This window comes from Mauremys reevesii, linkage group 18, assembly GCF_016161935.1.
Source record: "Mauremys reevesii isolate NIE-2019 linkage group 18, ASM1616193v1, whole genome shotgun sequence".
Lineage (NCBI taxonomy): Eukaryota > Metazoa > Chordata > Testudines > Geoemydidae > Mauremys > Mauremys reevesii.
Window position 1 is genome coordinate 10,842,801 of NC_052640.1, and position 19,584 is coordinate 10,862,384.

General features: G+C 43.7%; 1 protein-coding gene across 17 annotated transcripts in view; it reads right to left on the reverse strand.

Moving 5' to 3' along the window:
* TMEM132D (transmembrane protein 132D) overlaps positions 1 to 19,584 on the reverse strand; it is a 428,384-nt gene that overhangs the window by 38,403 nt on the left and 370,397 nt on the right. The window lies entirely within an intron of this gene.

Below are 19,584 nucleotides of genomic sequence, written 5' to 3' on the forward strand. Positions count from 1 at the left end.
TGCTGATTTACACAGCCCTGAGACAGATCAGCATCAGGCCCTATGAATCAACCAGGGAGATGTTACTTGTTTTGCCAGGAATCACGTTTCCAGAAAGGCTGGCACATTTCCAGCTAATCAGCAATGCTTCACACCTCTATAAACCCTGGAGGTCCAGCTTTCAGGAGCCGGGGGAGCAGAGCTGGCAAGAATACTGATACTCAGGATGCTGGTGCTCATTGGCTCTGGTCACTGTCAGAGTTCTGAGGCGCTTGCATATTATTGAATCACTTGGGTCCAAGTCTGTTTTACCCAGGCTTTTGTTTTAAAAAAAAATGCACTCTTGCTAATGGCAAAACGGGGGTGGGGGTGGGCGATGGGTTACTGGGAAGTAGAGCTGGGTTGTTTTTTTCCTCAGAAAAATAGTTTACTGGCTGAAAAATGCAGTTTTGGGTTGACCAATGGTATTAGCAAATTTGACATACATCTGGTGAATCGTTTCAGACCAAAAATTTGGAGGGTGCTGGATTCCCCAGGGGACTTAGGTACCCTTCATAGGAGCGGCGCCATGGTTTTTGGCGCCCTAGGCGGCGATCCTTCCGTGCTCCCGGTCGTTGGCGGCAATTCTGCGGCGGGGGGGGGGGATCCTTCCGCACTCCCGGTCTTCGGGGCACTTCGGCGGCGGGTCCTGGAGTAAGTGAAGGACCCGCCGCAGAATTGCCGCCAAAGACCCGGAGCGCAGAAGGACCCCCCGCCGCCGAATTGCCGCTGAGGGCAGCGAAATGCCGCCCACCCAAATCCTGGTTCCCTAGGCAACTGCCTAGGTCGCCTAAATGGAAGCGCCGGCCCTGACCCTTCATAAAGAAACTGGTGATCCTGCCTTTATAACCACCAGCCCAGTTGTTAGGGCTCTCAGTCGGAAAGTGGGAACAGTTTTAAATCGCCACACAGGAGCTAGGACTTGAACTCAGGTCTCCGTCCCTAACTCAGGCTATCTGCCATTCGGGGGGAGGCAAGTGTCTTTCTGTCTCTGCAGCTGAAGCTGTTCCACTTTGTATGAAACTCTTGAATAGTCATTCGAGCAGAGAGAGACTGACTCTCTAGCTTGGTGGTTAGAGCACACGCCAGGGATATGGGAGCCCCACGTTTACATTCTTGTTGTTCCAGTGATTATTTACACAAAGTGGAATAGTTTTAATAGGAGAAATTGAGAGAGACCCACTCCAAATAGGTTGGTTCATAAGGGGGCAGATCTGGATTCAAGAATCTGCCCTAAAGAGGGATTTAAATCTAGGTCTCCCATACCCCAAGCAAGTGCTCTAACTTTGGGCTACTGTGCATAAAGGGCGGCTGTACCACCAACACCTCCTCATCTACTGGTTTTGGGACTCCAGCTCTTCATTTCCCTTTCTCTTATTTACGAAAGGTGATCATGCCCAGGAACAAAACAAAATGTTTCATTTTGTGTCAAACAAAACATTTAATCCGACCCAAAATGAAATTTTTGTTAACTTTTTTTATTAGCTAAAAGTTCTGAAAAATTTCAGTTTTAATTGAGTCAAACAATTCCCCCCAAGTTTCCTGGTGTTATTTGCTATGCTTTACTGTGAAGGAAGTGAAGTCAAGGACTCTGATTAGGGGTAGGGTTCAAGGATGCTATGTAAAAGTGCAGAGCTATTTTGCTGACTCCCTCTGGCAGCGAGATCAGGAAGGATTTATTAGCCACAACTCAGGAGTATGGAAGGTAGAGAGCAAAGGAGAGCTAATGGGAGGGACATGAGCTTGTACAAGAAGAAACCTTTGGATTAGCTAGTTCAGGAGTGTGCTCAGGCAAAACACCTATTCAGAGGAGCCTGCAAGGGCCTATTTCAGTGCAGCCGATCAGATGCCTGTGACTTTTCACAGATATTTTCTTCTATGGAGGCCATGTGGCCAAACAGCAGCAACACACACTATGGTATTATATGGTACCAAACATGCCCAGCTTAATCAGTCTTTCGCACTTTATGCTTATCCGCGGGTCCTCTCTGTAACTGTACATTGGCCTTAAAAACAGCCACCCGCAGCAGTTTGGCAGCTGTGTCATGTGCTCTTGGTTTTCAGGCAAGGTGAACATTGGACAACTCTATTTGCATACAAAGTTCCTTGGAAAAAATGTACATACTAATGCCCAGCTCTTGGCATTGGGAGCTGGCGGTAGCCCAATGTGGTTTCAGCTTTCACACCCAACAGTAGGCTAAGTAGACAGTTCATAACAAAAGCTGGCTACTAGTACAATTATACCAAATACAGGCAGGTACTACAAATCCATCCCTCATAAACTTACCCCCAGTATTTAAAACAGACCAGAGCCTAACCCAATTCAGTATCCTCATGCTCATCAGTGACAAATTTGGCCACCACCATAGATAGGCAACAGGGAGCAAATACGTTAGGCCTGGTTTCAACTCCAAAACACAACACACATTTGCTGTGTCCCTGTGGTCATGGCACTTAACTTCTTTGCACCTCAGTTTTCCCATCTGTAAAACGGGGCTACACGTGCATCCCCACATTTGAGATTTATTGATGAAAAAGTGCCATGCATGTGCAAAGGATTGTCATTAAGTCCACTTTACAGATAGGAACAATAAGATGCAGAACAGGTAAATACTTGCTTGGGCAACGTTTAGTGCAACGGGTTAAGCATAGTCCTACAACCCGGTACCCATTCTACTCTGCTAATTATTTGCTTCACCTCCCTGTTTCCCCATCAGTACAATGGCAGGTACCTACCTCAGGAAGGTACCACAAGGGCAATTAGGAATGTTCATAGGATTCTTTGAAGAAAGAGATGGGAGATTCTCAGGAGATACGGCACAAGTATTTGCTATAGAATCAAAAGTTGAGTGTAGAGGGTGTGCTGCCCTGACCAGCAACCCTGGGCTAACTTCTGGCTTTTCGTACCTAAGCCACACAAGCGTGTGCGCACGTACGTTTGTGTGTGCGGGGAGCACAGCAGCCCAGAGGAGGCTCCCTGATCCATTCTGCTTGTGAAAGGCAGAACCAAGCTGAATGGATGGAAGGGACATGGAAGATGTGTTTCCAACAGCATTTCTCATGACGGCTCCAGAATCTCTCAATGTCCCCCAACACACACTCTCATGTGCGACCAGGCTTGCTCAGGGGGCTGCTCTAGGCTTCCAGTCTGGTTGGCCTCAACCCCTTGGGGCCAAGAAGCAACAACCAGAGTTACCGGGGACCCTGCCTAATGCTCAATGGAGCCCTGGGTCTGGATCCTTGTGCCTCTTCCCACAGGACACACACATACACGGCAGATTTTAGCTCCAGGTTCACAATTACAGCAGAGAGGCCTGGGCTGGAAGAGACACGAAGTGTGAAGCCGTCCCTTTGCAGAGAGAAATGCTCCCTCTACATAAGCAGGGAGCTATGGTGGTGGGCGAGCCTGGGAGGAAGCCACTGCCCGTACCCCACCTATTCTGTGTTGAGAGGACATTAGCCTCCACCCCAACCCATTCCACCATGATTAAATGCACTGCAGCTCTGATAACAAACTACGGTGGTCACCTCATTAGCCGGGTTCTTCAGATTACATTTTTAATGGGATAATTTACCACTCCTACACCCATTTGGAATCTCCAGACAAAGGCTTATGTGCAGAGAATGTTTGCCAGCTGGTGAACGTGACTTTCTTCCCCTCAGGCATTTTCCTGATAGACTGTATGTGTAAGTTTGAAAGCAGGATGTTCCTGAATGGTATGTTATTTCTCATGCAATTTTAAACAGGGTTTATCTAGTTTGAGTAGATTTGGCTTTTTCGGTCGAAAGTTGCGTGGCCCGAGGGATTCTCCACCAGGCGAGCGGATGATCTTTTTAACACCTTCAGTTTCTGACTTTCATATCTTGCATTAAAGCAATCTCCTGTTCATGATTTATATTTATGCCAATGCCCAATTCTATTATAACTCTTCCTTCTGCTTTCTCAATTTCCTCTATTATTCTTTTTTTGGCTCAAAAATATCATTTCAGTAGCTAAGTCATAGGCTGTCACTTCATATTTATGAACAGCAACATAAATGTGCATTATTACTTTGTTTTTATGAAAGTTCATAATGACTAATGCATTGATTGAATCTCCAGAAAGAAGCTTTATGTTTGACTTTGTGATCCTCCCCTCAAAAAAAATATCTTTATACAATTACAAAATTTACATATTGAATAGGTCATGATATTTCTTCATCTCTTCCCCACCCCACCCTCCAGGGGGCTTCAAAAACTCTTATGGGGTTAGGCGAGAATGTATTAGAAACTGCTTGGCATTTTCTGAATATTTCAGGCTAAATTTTTTCTAAAAGGGGGAAAAATACTTCCAGCGAATGGAGGGTTTGTTTTAACCAGAAGGAAAGCCCCAGGCTAGACAGATTACCTGAAGAGGCAATTAGGCGGTAAGAGGTAGCAGTAGTGTCCCATTCCCTGGAAATATTAGGTTTAATTCTGCTACCTTTTCACCCATGTCACTCAGTTATTTTCAGCAGGGTTTTCTCTTGATTTACAATGATAATGATGTGGGCAGACTCAGAACAGCAGGGTGTTTGTGAGTTTCTTTCCTGTCTTCTTATTTTCCTGTGCTGAGGAAGCAGAATCCCATCCATTTATACTGGGTTTATACTGGATATACTGGGCTCAGTCCTGATCCCACTGCTCTGGTCCCTTTGCATTACTCTCATGGTGCAAAGCGTACAGAAGACAGCTAGATTATCCCACCATAGGGCGCAGCTGACATAGACCCGGCACAGCTTTCAATGCCATCCTGTGATGAAAAGGGCATGCTGGGGACATTCCCAAGAGGAGAGGTCGAGGCCAGAATGTGCTGTGCTCCAGCAATGCCTGGTGGATGGATGGTTCTTTGGGACCATAGCCAACTAAGTATCATTTAGAGCAGCCCTGGAGCTGCTGTAAACTGCCAGCAGCCAAACTGGCCTCCAACTAGTCCAGGATTGAGAAGCCACAAATGTCTTCCTCATTCCATGCTATATTCTGCAAATACTGCAGAGACTGAGACCACTGAACCTAAAAGCCTTTGAGAGCTGAAAATTTCATGCTATCCCTGTAATAAGCTTGTGAAGTCTAGACCACAACACGACTGATTGGGGAATGAGAGTTGTTCTGTTTTCGTGGCAGTGGAGCTGGTTTGTACTGACACCCCAGATCCTGCTCAGTGTATATTTCATCTTGACCATGATGCTGAAGTAACCTCTTCCATTGGGATTTTCCAAAGAATATAAAGAAGTTGGGGACACAACCCCCACTGAATTTTAATGGGATTTGGGAGCCTAATGACAGTGGGACTTTGGAAATCCTAACCCAGGCTCACTAATAAACATCACGTTGTTTTTCTAATTCACCTCTGGACCCTTTTTACTAAATACAATGAAAAGTAAATCCCAAGTCAAACTCAGTCCATCTCTGGGCTGCCATCATCTCGCCATTGCATTCACTTTGTCCTTCTCATTTTATTTTGCTTGTGGATTTTGCCAATATGCTTCCCATGACCCACATGCTGAACCAGGGGTGCCGGAATAATTTGCATAGTGGGGTCCTGAGAGCCATTGAACCAAACTGTAAACCCTGGATATCATGGAAACCACTTCAAGCCAGGGTGTGTGGCAGCCCCCCCCAGTTCCAGCACCTATGCGCTGAACCCCCATTATAACAAACCTAGGGAACTCCACTGCAAATCAAGGAGCAGTTTAGGGCCCCCCCCCATCATCATCTGGGTGTTTAACACAAACATCTGGCAGTGGTAGTTTATTAAACTTAATTATTTAAACCTTGAGAAGTTTCTGAGTAGCAAAGCACCACTGATCTTTTGCAAGACAGATGACTTATCCATTACTCAACAACGACAGAAGCTGGAAAGAGACCAATACCCTTCTGCTTTAGATAAAACACGCCTGCAGCGTAACAACAGAATGGTTCCTAGGCTGAGGAGCAAAGGAAATCCTCTTCTGGCTAAAGTGCCTCAAGTAGCATCTTCATTCATGGCTCCTAATAAAGTCTGAACTGTTCCTTTTCCATGATTTTTTGGACACATTTTATGACAGTGAGTTTCTTATTCCAAACCCTCAGGTTGTTTTATTGCCTTGACAGCAAAAGAATTAAATAAAACAAAAAAACCCAAACCCTATCAGTAATTAGCTTTGCTGGCGGACAACAGATCCAAGCACTAAATAGTGCAGGTGTGAGGAATCTAATAGTATATTAGAGACTCGCCACAGTGTGAGTCCCCAAAGAGGCGCATATCAGTGAATGGAGCCGAGTCAAATTTAGTTAAAAGAAAAGGAAAATAGAGATGCGATTAGACACAAATGCCATTTAGCCTCGCAGCAAAAGAGGCAATTTGGAAAGTTTCTTGTCAAGTGTCTACAGAAATTAGCATAAGAACATGCAAAGATATTGCCAGATAGAACCGCTCCTTCTCCCTTCCCCAGCAGATAAAGTTGCTGTGCAAAATGATCACGACAAAACCTACCTCGCCCTTGGGGAAACTCGACTGCTTTCAGGCTTTGTTACAAGCTTGAAACTCAGCTCAGCCTCATCAAAATGTTCACAAAACTTTCAAAGAAGCCAAGGCCGATTTATGGGTTTGATGCTAAATCAGGTGAAACTTGGTGGCTCTGGCTGTGTTTTGCTTTGAACCTTTGGGTTGGCATGCTACTAAACCATCCCATGTTGGTGCAGTTCTTCTGTCTCAGGGCTGTGCTCTCTCTGCTGTTACAACAGGATAGATACAGAGCAACTTCATTGGCTTTAGTGGGGTTACTCCAGATTTATCCTGCTGTAAATGAGATCAGAATCTGGCTCGACGGTCAAATGCTGCATACAGCTACAACTCCCTGTGGGGAGGACCCTCCCTTCCAATGATTAGAGTACACTGCATGCGGGTATCTGAGGATAGAGCTCTCTATTTTAGTGGCACTCAAGTACAATTAATATAATGTTTATAGACAGCTTGGCACACATGCTTTGTGCCTTTAGATACCTAGACACCAGGGCAAATTGTAAGTTCTCCTACTACCAGAGGTTTGTGCCTCTCTCTCATTGGCTTGTGGTAGTATAAAATATCGCCTCTGCATTACATCTTGCACCAGGGTTGAGTTTTCGTGTATCAGCTCCAGCTTTGTCAGTGTCCTTTCATAATCAAAGAGATCTGAAATCACACACATTACGGTGCTTTTTAGATACACATAAAAGCCAAAACTAGTTGATGAAGGCATCTAATCCATAATTCTAAATAAAGACCCCAAATTTACTTTAATCAAAAGCCTTTTTTGAGTGCCATACTAAATAGCTGCCTACAAAGAAATGATCTTATTTTTTAACTTTAGATTAAAGGGATCATACATGTTGGGATGGGGAAGGCAGCCTTTTATAATACCCACCAACTCCAAATATATCAGTGAATGGTGACCACAGCTCAGCAGCCAAAGGGCATAGTTATCATCCTGTAACCAGTTTAACAAGGTGAGCCTGCATTCAAGAGGCTGAAACAAGGGAATCCCTTCACCTATGCTATGGGCAACTAGTGTGGAAATTAATAGAACTAATGCCTGCTATGCTAAACACCTAACCATATACAGCACAGGCAACTTCTTAGCAATTTTATAAAAGGAGAGAAGGAAAATCCTATCACACAAATACAACAGAGGAGCAAGGATGTTGTTATAGAAAGGGGCGGCTCCAGGCCCCAGCACGCCAGGCGCGTGCTTGGGGCGCTCTGCCGGCGCCGCGAGGGCGGCAGGCAGGCTGCTTCCGGCGGTTTGCCTGCAGAGGGTCTGCTGGTCCCGTGGCTTCGGTGGACCTCCCGCAGGGACCAGCGGGCCCTCCGCAGGCAAACCACCGGAGGCAGCCTGCCTGGTGTGCTTGGGGCAGCAAAATCCCTAGAGCCGCCCCTGGTTATAGATAATCATAATTATTATTTGTAACCATTTGGATTTAGATAGCACCTTTTATCCAAAGATCTCAAAGCACTTTGCAAACATTTGTTAATTAAAGCTCTCCCAACCCTTTGAGGTAAAGAAGCAATGCCAAACCCAGTTTACAAATGAACTAAGCTGAGACAGAGAGGGTAAGACAGTGACTTGCCAAATGTCACATAGTGAGTCAGTGCAGAGCAGAGCAAACAACCCAGGAGTCCTGCCTGTTCTAAAATATTTCTCACCTGCCAGCTATAACAAAACAAGCCAACAACAGACTTCCTCAACGTAGTGGTTGTGGGGAACCTTGGAAAAAGAACTCTTACCAAATACCGCCCTTGAATGGAAGCAGGAAGAAAGAGAGGAAGACCGTGAATAACATGGAAATGAACAGTTCTGAACGACATCAAGCACCTCGACATGAAATGGGAAGATTTGGAGAGAAGGGCAATTGACAGGCAAGGATGGCAAATGTGGGTAGCCCAATGTGCAGCAAAGCCCGGGATGGACTAAGGTCTAAGGTAAGGGGGACTCTGAGAAGAGAATATTCCGCATTCAATAATTCCATTGCAAAAGGGAGAATCCACTTTTCACAGGGATACATTTTCTCTACCCAAACTGGCTCTTATTTTACATGCCTAAATGGTAACTGAGCTCTTTTGGGAAAGTGGCCCTAGGACAATAGCTACTTTTGCTATATATAAAGATAATGCGTTTAAGAGGCAGGTGTCTATACACGGTACGTACACAGGAATTCTATAGTCACTTCATCTCAGTAGCAAAATACTGGCTCACCAACTGGTTTTGCCAGTGTAATAACATCCCTGCAGTAAAACGTCTTACTATCCAGTAGCTTTTAAAAGCTGCCCCGGGAGGCCAATACAAGAAGGGCGAAAGGGGCAGCATGTTGAAACTAGAAGCGGGGAGAGGGCAGGATCAAAAAGACACAGAGAAAGATTTAAGAAAAACCAGGGACAGAAGAAGGCAGCAGGTGCCAGTCGGGTAGCAGGACAGCATTACAGAAGAACAGCGGGAGGAACGAGAGGTGAAGCTGAACAAGGATGACGGATGGCGGGGAAACAGGAAAGCACTAGCTGAAAGTTGGCAATGATACCATTATTAGGCTATTGAAGAGAAAAGTCCATTTCAAGCAGATGCCCACACCCACATAAGCTCTCTGGAACACCTACACACTTGTGCAGGGGCTGACAGAAACAGAGAGACGCGTCCCTGTGCACTCATCATGAACTTTATGAGAACTTTCTTCTGCGGGATTTCCACTTGAATTTAGTATCACCGCATTGTGCTCAGAATTCCAAAATGCCCATCTGTGGTGCTAAGTGGAAATGATCTAAGCAGTCATTCTGCCTCCGGAGCCGAGATCCCTTGCCCAGCTTTGTCTAAGGAGTTAATAGTGGTTAAGGTATTGAATGCTGGGCATCTCCGTGCCCATATGTTACAAACTCTCCATGTGCTGATATTCTCCCTGCTTCATACAGGTCTCCATGCAGTTGTTTTTCCACCAGCCCTGGAAAATAATCCTTGGCTTGGTAATTAGTGAGCACGTTAGCTGCCTATTAGGGACTAGGGAAAGGATTAGTAAAATTCCTGGTTTGAATGCATGAGCGTCAGAGATCTGAACAGTGTATCTTGCCAGAGTAAGCTCCTTTAGCCACGTGTCTGACATACAAAGAATGACCTATCTGTTAAGACTGGGGCAAATAGGGTCAGGACCTTACCTGAACGATTTTAAAAGTAATTAAAAGTGTCCAGAGAGGGCACACAGGGGTACCCAGGCTTCAGTCAGCAGATCTAAGTGAACATTTTCACACACAATCTCTGCCCTTGGCAGATGTGAAGGAAAGAGCTCTAAAATGTCTAAATCTGTACTCATCCACTAGTGTTTTGTGAAAGGGAGTACCAGGTTGTGCTGTGATTAAGGTCAATTTAGCGGGGCTGCCTCAGAAAAATAGTGAACTCCAGCCTAATTTGTTTTTGAGATAGTCAAATATAACACATAGTAATAACACTTTGCACTTCAGAAGGGCCTTTCATCTGAGCATCTTTACACAGCTGGGTAAGCATTGCCATTGGAGCTGGTTGGAACTTTTCTCACAGAACATTCTTCTATCAGATAGTGAGATGAGTCAAAAGTGAAATGGTCAGATGGGTAACGGAACCCTGCTTGGCAGGCAGGTTTCAAACCTGCTCGGTAGCCTGCCTGAATGACTGTCCCCGGGTCAGAGACTCCAGGTTTTCCAGGGTCCATGGCTCCAGGCAGCCTGCCATACATATCACCCAGGGCTTTCAGGCTCCCTGACATGGAGCTGGGTGTCTGGCACATTTGGAAGCCTCAGTTCTACCCAGAGCTCTCAGGGTTTAGACCCCTAGCTCTGCAGCAGGAAGTCTGGAAGTCCTGGGAGCTCTCAATTCTTCCATGCTTGTTGTTGCAGCGCTGGGAGACAGGAAGCCCTGGGAGCCCCGATTCCCACACTCCCAGCTCAGCTGCGACTCCCAAGGCTTCTAGGCTCTCTGCTCCGCATCAGCCCCAGAGGCCCTGGGAGCCACAACTGAGCAGGTGGCCTTGAAGCTTGGGCTTGGGCTCCCATGTGGAATTTCATTTAGAAATTTTCAAAAAGAAACATTTTCATTACTGCAAAATGACATTTTGGGGAAATTTCCACGTTTTGTTCTGAAATGGAACTAAAGTTTTTCAAAATTTCAGCATTTCGCTGAGAATGGACATTCCAACTTTTGACCTGCTCTAATTGTTATGCCCCATCTTACTAGTGCATGGGCAACTGAAATGGTTGAAGCACAGTTGGGATTAGAACTCAGGAGTCCTAAGGTTCACTGCCATGGGTTAACTATTGGACTACGCTGCGTCCCCTTCATCAATTAAGGAGAAGAGAGGGTGGATTGTGGGCTAGAGATGTGCACATTTCTTGAGGCTTGGGTTCAATTAGATCCTTCCTACCCACCACACCCCATTTCCTTGGCTCCCTTTCCTTCAGTATATCCCTATCTCTCCAACCAGCCCCTAGCTTCTCCCATTGTCTCTGTGGGCTTCAACACTCTCCCACAAGCCCTGTATCTAATTTTCAGGGTGATGGATGTGGTTTCAGGACCTAGCCTCTCCAGAAGCTTCTCGCTAAGTTACAGGCAACGGGCCAAATCCTTAGCTGGTATTAATCGGCACAGAACCACTGAAGTCAGTGGAGCTATGCAGATTTACACTAGCTTAGGATCTGGTCATGTATGTTTATATTGCAACCATATCAGAGCCCTTCTGTAGCTAACACAACACCTGGACAGTCCTATAGATGATAAACAAAAGACACAAAGCTTGGTAGATACATCACACCCACTATGTCCAGAAAAAGATCCTAAACTGGGTTGAGAAGACAGTAATTTATCTACCATATTGTAACATTTTACTGCATGGTAATAAAACAGCATTAAGAGTCTTGAATCCTCATTGGCAGGATGACTTAGAGCCTGCACAGAGCACTATAAATACGACCTCTTTAAAAAGAAGGTGATAGACGCTCTTTTTACAAATCACTGTAACTGGAGAACGTGATGACTTTTAAGAGCGGGGGAGGGTGTTTTAAGAGCATGGCTCTCATCTTATGACTCTTTACTGCAAGTTCTTACTTTGGAGAGCTGTACTGTTGATTACCTGTGCCTGATTCACCTTCACTTATAGCAGTGCAACTCCATTAACTTCACTGTGACTACTTCTGATCTACCCCCGTGTAAGTAAGAAGAAAATTAGGTTCAGTTTGTGTTTCTGCTCATCCCGCCCACCCATTTTCTCGCTCTGTCATTTTCTCTGAGAGGGCAAGCAACCTTTAGATTTATTTTTTCCAGGAAGTACTGGAAGAATCCTCCATCATTACTGGGATGCAGTACATTGTGGGTGAGATTTTCGAAAGCACCTAAAAGAGCCAGACACCCAACTCCCATTTGGAAGTCAAGGCACTTTTGAAAATCCCATCCTGTATGGACATCTAAGTTTTCTCATAGACCATGTGATACTTAAACATGGTGATCTACCTGTCAATCTAATCTGCCTGCCTGGGCACTTACATGATCCTCAAAACCATGGTATCTGAGCATCTTCATTTGTGGGATCTATGGATTGACTTGCCCCATGCCACATTATTGGGGGATTTTATGTTGTTTTACTTTCTTCTGGAGGGATTGGAAATCGTATTCCATGTGGTGGATTTCCAGCAATGATAGGGGAAATGGGAAGAGGTGATCCTTGGTACTTTCCAAATGTATAATGTCATTATGTTAATTAGGTGACCTCATGCTTCCATGGAAATGCCTGGTCAAAAGTAAATAAGGAAAGAATTGGGGATGGGTTGATCTATTAGAGCTCCTTTCCCCAGTTCACACACTTTCCCTCCTCAGTCTTCTAACTCTAGAAAGGCCTCCAGTTTCTGCCTTACGAACTGACACTGGGACTGAACCGCCTTTTCCAAAATCTCAGAATGCAGCCACTCTCTTCAAAGGAAGAAAAGTGAGAAATCCCCAATTAAGTAACAGTAAAGAGACAATGCTTGGCTGAAAGCTCTGCAAACTAGGTCATTTCCTGCTTCTTACAACCACAAATGACCATGACCTGCCTTTCTGCATCTCACCATAAACAATTCGGATCACCTACTAATGAGACATGAAACTGTGTTTATTGTCTCTTGTGCTCTTTTTATTTGCTCCCTGCCCCACTAGTCAGTCTCTGGAAGGAATTCCTTACCGAGACCCTAGTGAGAGATGCTCATTGGGATACCCTTAAGGAGCTTGTCTTACTCTGTCAGGCTCATTCCTTACTATTATTAAATAGAAATATCAATGGACAGAGGAGGTTATTTCTCCCGGATGCATTGGACATACAGTCTCTGCCAAGTAGGCACCAAGGGCCAAATTCAGTGATGCCCTGTGTGGAGGCAAATCCCTCAACATCAGTGGAAGTCTCATGCCAGCAATAAATTTGACCTGTGTACTATCATAGCTACAGCTCCACTTTCATCCTATATTCCATGTTTTTCATGATTCTAAAGAAAACATAGCCACGATTATTGCCACATAGAGACTTCTGTATGTGGGTGATTGCAAAAAGTCAACCAACTCTACTGAGAGCCAAGGTAAACCCTGACCTTCTTGCAATGAGCACTGATGACTTTCAGTGAGTGTTTCAATTCATTCCAAGGGTTGCGGGGGTAAGGCAAATTCTGCTTTCAGTACACATTTTTTGTCTTTCCTGATTAGGGATCTATTTCTGCTCCCATTAAAAATGGCATCAAGTCGGACCACACTAGTTATTCTTGTGACTTTTATTTTTAACACTATATTTTCATGAGCTTTGCTCTTCCCCCTCTGATCACTAGAGCTAATTGTAAAACAGAATTTCTATCCCACTTCTATGTTCATCTTGAGTTGGGATGAAAAGATGAATTATCAAAATGTTTCATGGAATGAAAAGTTTAGAAACATTTTCATTCGGGAATATTGAAACTGGGTTGAGATCATAGTTATTTATTTCAATTCTTTTGATCAAAATAAATGTTTAGACACCCCTGAATTGAAGCTTTTCATTTCCATTTGTTGATTCGCAATGGAAAGTTTTGTTTCAAGATGAGCTGATGTTAATAAGATTGTGTCATGGCAGCTCAGCCACAGTGAGATACCACAGTGCATCATGGGAGATGTAGTCCAGTCAAGGACCAGAGCCTAAAGGGGAGAACTGAGGCATGAGGGACCCAGAACTGAGACTTCATGGACACTCAGATGGACACAGAGATTAATATCTAACTGACTCAAAAGGAAATGTTTCATTTTGATTTTCCCAACAGAAAATTCTGCTGAAGCCAATCTTTTCCCACAGAAAATTTTTATTTAATTAAACCCCATGTTCTGACACAAAAACGTTTCATTTGAAGTATTCTGAACATCTCTACTGATCACTCATACTTTTTTTTTAATTGCAGTATCGCCAACCCCGACCATTCAAAAACCATGAGTCAGGACCCCAAAATCACAAGATTGTCTTTAAAAAAATCATGAGATTTAAATGAAAAATAATGCTTTTATTCAGCTTCTGATTTTTTGCATCTTTAGGATACTTTTACTTCATGTTTTCAAGTTTTTATCTGCCACCATGATGGTTAAAAAATTACTTTTGAAAAAGGAAAGCTTGGAATTCTCAACCAATCACATGTCTCCAAGAGCTGGCGATTTAATACCAACTATAATGACACAATAAAATCGTGAGCATTGGCAACACTCCAACTGTCAAGGTCAAACTGCAGCCCCACTCACAATCATGGGCCTGATTATCTTCTCCCATTGGTTTTAAACCAGTGTCACTTCATTGATTTTCACAGAGGTGAATTTTCTCCTCTATTACTTGGTGTAAGAAAGAGGAGAAACAGATGCTAAAAGTTTAATGTTTTAAAATACTGCCTGAGTCAGGCTTTTTAGATACTTTAGTTATGGTGGGAGCAGCGAGTAATGTGTGGCACTTCACTAGAGAGAGGTAATTTTTGCCACTAACAAGACCACACTGTGTTTTAGTGCAGGATTTATTACTCTGCAATAAGACTTTACAAAAGGTCAGAGGCATTACTGTCCTTTCAGTACCACTCCGAGTGGCTGGAACAAAATCGCCTTATATTCCTTGCCTCAGAAGCAAGCTGATTATTCAAATCTGACCAGTTTGGGCCTTGTTTCTGCGGAGGTGGTTTGATAATAAAGTAAGCAATGTTCTTGGGATGAAATTCGCTCCTCCACTATCCACCCACAGCCTGAGAGATCAGAATTTGGGCAGGATAGATGCAGGCACTGGGAAATCCATCCCTCAGCCATGGACCTGCAGGGTGACCCTTTGCTTGTGCAACTGGCATGAAGCCTACCTCATCATAGCACAGTGAGCTGCAGATAGACCCTGTGCTGCCTTTTCATCTGGACCAAACTCTCATAAGTCTTACGAGGGCCTTGTGCACCTGAGCTCATTTCACTCGTAATTCCTTCTGTTGTTGTGAGTGTGGCTCTGACAGGCACTAGGGTTTGTAGAGCTACTTTCCTTTTCATATCTTTATCTGGTTTCAATAAGCAGAACATGCTGCTCTAGCAGTGAAGGCCCCTCAAGGAACTTTGTTAGAAGCATCATATATTTTTGGATAAAAAATCAGTCTGTGAGTGCTGCTCCCTGTATAAAATACTCAGTGACAGAGGACTGTCTAACGGCTTGAGTAGGACATCCGTGTGCCATTCCCAGCTCTGGCACCAACTTACTGTGTGACTTCCAACAAATCACCGTGGGAAGGACTGTCCACTGGTTAGGGCACATGGCTAGGACTTGTAAGAGCTGGGTTCAATTCCCTGCTCTGACCAGGCCATCATGTGTGACCTTGGGCAAGTCACTCAGACTCTCTCTAAAATGGCACAGCCCTGCTACATGGGAGTTTTGTGAGAATAAATACCCGGAGGTACTACTGTGATGGGAAGATTTCAAAATCACTCAAGGCTGGTCTAAATCAGGAAAGAACTTGGTCCAATTTTATAAAGGGCTTTGAAGTCCCAAATGAAAGGAGCTAGTAATAAACATAACCCTGAAACAAAGACTGGAGCGGACTAGCCTCATCTTCTCAGGAGGGTTAACTCAACCCCGTTTCTACTTATTAACAAAACCAATATGGGAATAAAAGAGAAGGCAGAAAATAACGGACCCCTTAAATGTTACAATGATGGATACATTAAAAAAAACCAAAGAAACAGAAAACAAACAAACCCACCCCCGACAATCCAGGAACAGCAAAGTAAGAACGAATTGTAACCTTAATCTTTGTATGCTGGGCATTTTTATTCAGCTATTTCTTTCTTACTATTTTCACTGTTCTAATACCCAGAGAACAGAAACTCTAATTACAACCCCATGCTGAAGGCTGACCACTAATTATCTTCATTACATGAGGTTTCTGGGTACAAGGCTAAGTCTGAAGCACAGCAGGTGTACTGAAAATACGGTCATGCATTTTCAGTGTGATACATGGAGGTTTAACTAAGCCAGCAGAAACTGGGTTTTTGCTGCCAAGGCACGGAGGTCTATGGGATGTTTGTGGAAGCCAGAAACTTCTCAGTTCTAATCACTATTTGGCCAAGGTCTGGTCACCTACACTCTGATTCTGCACAGATTTACGCATGCACATAATGTTAAGCACATAAGTAATCCTGCTGAACTTTATGGGTCTACTCACAGGTTTAAAACTAAGCACATGTGAGTCTTTGCAGGATTGGGGTCTTAATTTCTCTGTGTCTCAGTTTTCAGATAGGTAAAATTGAACAATAATAATAATAGAATTGTAGGACTGGAAGGGACCTCAAGAGGTCATCTAGTCCAGCCCCTTTCATTGATGGCAGGACTAAGTATTATCTTTCTAGACCATTCCTGACAGGTGTTTGTCTACCCTGCTCTTAAAAATCTCCAATAATGGAGATTCCACAACCTCCCTAGGCAATTTATTCCAGTGCTTAACCACTCTGACAGGAATTTTTTCCTAATGTCCAACCTAAGCCACCCTTGCTGCAATTTAAGCCCATTTCTTCTTGTCCTGTCCTTGGAGGTTAAGGAAAACAAATTTTCTCCTTCCTTCTTGTAGCAACCTTTTATGTACTTGAAATCTGTTATCATGTCCCCTCTCAGTCTTCTTTTCTCTGGCAAAATAATCAGTTTTGGCTGCCACACTCAGACTCTGTGCTTCTGAGTGGGGAAGTATTGCCTCTCAAAGGCGCCAAGCGATGGTGTATAATTTTCCCAGGTTACTGGGTGGGGACTCGAGCCAGTTCTGTGTTGTATCGATGGAAAGGAACTTCTACATATTGAACCCGGCCCTGGTTGCTGCTGGCTCCGCCTGGCAGAAGGGTTACAATTATAAGCCTCCTGCTAATACATCCCAGAATGATGTTTGCTTTTTTTGAAATAGCGTAACACTGTTCCCCCACATTTAGCTTGTGATCTACTATGACCTCCAGATCCTTTTCTGCTGTACTCTTTCCCAGGCAGTTATTTCCCATTCTGTATGCGTGCAACTAATTGTACTTCCTAAGTGGAGTACTTTGTATTTGTCTTTATTGAATTTCATCCTATTTACTTCAGCCCATAATACTTGCTTCTCTTTGTGAGGCACGTTCCAGATTTATCATTTTTACAGAAGATGGAAAATGTAAAGCATTGTACAAGCACTAAGTGAATGGTGAAATGGTGAAAACCTAATCCCAGGCTCCCCACTTTTTTAAAATCACACCCAGTCCAAATTGAAGTGGATTAAATGCTGGTGGAATTTGCTAGATTGATCGTTCTGGATTGTGAAGCCCTCACGATAGCCCTGGAGCAGTTACAGAACAGACAATGGCAGTGCAAGCTTGCCCACCCCATCCCACCCCTGTGTCTCAGCCTCAGGGGCCATCGCTAGTGGTCTCTATTCCCATTCAGTTCCTGGTCTCTTGCTAAGAAGAGTGGTAGTTGTAAGGATGATTTCTGGGATACAGACACTTGCTCAATTATTATTTCATTATTTACATAGTGCCAAAGATTTGCATGGGTGTTTTAAAGATAAGTACAAGGATGAGGACCCTGTCATGAATAGGAAGAACTGAACTGAACCAACCACTTACTTATTTCAAAGTCTGTCTCATAAGCAACAATTTTCAGTCACTGGGCTACATTCTAGGTCACTATGTGCCACCACCAGCCCGCTGAGTTATTCCACCCCACAGCTCCCCAGTGCTTTGTATTAATGACCCATTAAAACCTGCTACCTTGGATATACGCTGGGGGGATGTGTCTCTGTGGATATGTCTACACTGCAATAAAACACCAGTGGCTTGCTTGTGTCAGCTGACTCAGGGTCACGGGGTTATAAAAATGCAGTGTAGACAGGGATCCCAGAGCCCACGCTCCATGCCAAGCTTCAGCGTCTACACTGCAATTTCATAGGCTGCAGCTCAAGCGCTGTGAACCTGAGTCAGCTGACACAGGCCAGCTGGGGTGTTTTACTGCAGTGTAGCTATACCCAGTGTATCCCTGAGCCTCTATTGAAAAACTGGACTCTTCTGAGATTTCAGCTGTGATGATGCTACTAGTGCAGCTCTCTAATCTCAATGGCTCGCTTTGCACTTTTCAGACAACGCAAATGTGTCCACTAACGTACTAGGATTCAGATGAAATCAAAGATGAAAAGGACCTAGGTCTTGTCTACCCCTCTGCCAATGTAGGATTGTTTGCTGGGATGTTGCATTTATTTATTTATTTTCTAAACACTGGGAACTACTGTAGTAGGGTTGGCAAATGTTAACTATTTAATAAGGATCACTGTGTATTCTACATTTCATTGTCCAGTCTAAGTTTTAAATGGCACAGGAGATATGGTGGCTTCACACCCACCCACCTATTCTTAGCCACATTGCCTCTTTATTTACACTTTCAAGTGCAAACACATTCTTTAGAAATATCACCATGCAGAGGAAGAGGGGCCAGATCTTCAGCTGATGTAACATCACTGATTTCATTTACATAAGCTAAGAATTTGGTCCATGATCTCCACAATGGCTCAGCAATACATGTCAACAAATTTGTAATTTTTCTTTCTGAACCTACATTAAACAAATCCATTTCTTAAATCGGTGGCAAATTTACCAGACTCAGAAGGATCTTGCAGAAGCAGGAAAAAAAGAGGATTAAGAGGGACATGTGCAATCAGAAGCCACCAGCATGGTGGCTGAGTTTGCAACTGTTAAGATCAATGGAAACCCTGTGTAGATTTTAAAAAGGAAACGTGTAACATGCTGGACTTTCAAATTGCTTGGCCTCATCTTCTGTACAAGGTATTATTGTGAAGATGAAGTGGCCTAAGACAAGTAGAAAAGGTGTAAATGTTACAATTAGAGGTAAGCAAAGTTTTTCAGCCAAAACTTTTTTCACTGAAAAGTACAGACTCGGCCAGCTGAAACATTTTCTGACTTTGCGCTGAATTTGACAAAATGTTTCGGTTGAAAAAACCCTGACTATTTAAAAAACATTTTTTTTTAAATGAAAACATTTAGATTTCTCCATTCAAAATGACTTGTTACTGTTAAATTTACTGTACTTTAATTAAAATAATTTTTAAAAAGTTTCATTACAGGGTGAATGAAATGTTTTGACGTAATCAAAATACAAAATTTTGCTTGACCTGAAACAAAAGTTATTTGTACAGCTCTAGTTACAATCCCCTGACAGAAAAGTTGAAATATAGCTAACAAAAGTCACTTTTCACCATCTACAGCTCTATGCATTTCAAGCTTTTCAGTTACCTTGTTACTTCCCTCCTTAACTTGGAGGTAAACTTGAAGCTCTCAGCAGGTTGTTCCTCTGACAGTAACATTTGATTACCTGCACTGGTCTTAAGGGCGCACGTCAAGGAATATTAAGCAAAGCCTCCAGTTGCTGGTGTGCACCACTGGAACAAAATGGAGCTTTCAGTCTCGCTTCAATGCTACAAGATGTCCACTAGGAAAGACATATCAGCTAATGGGGCCCAGAGACGATAGATTTGGAGCTAAAAATTTCCTGCTGGTGTTTGCA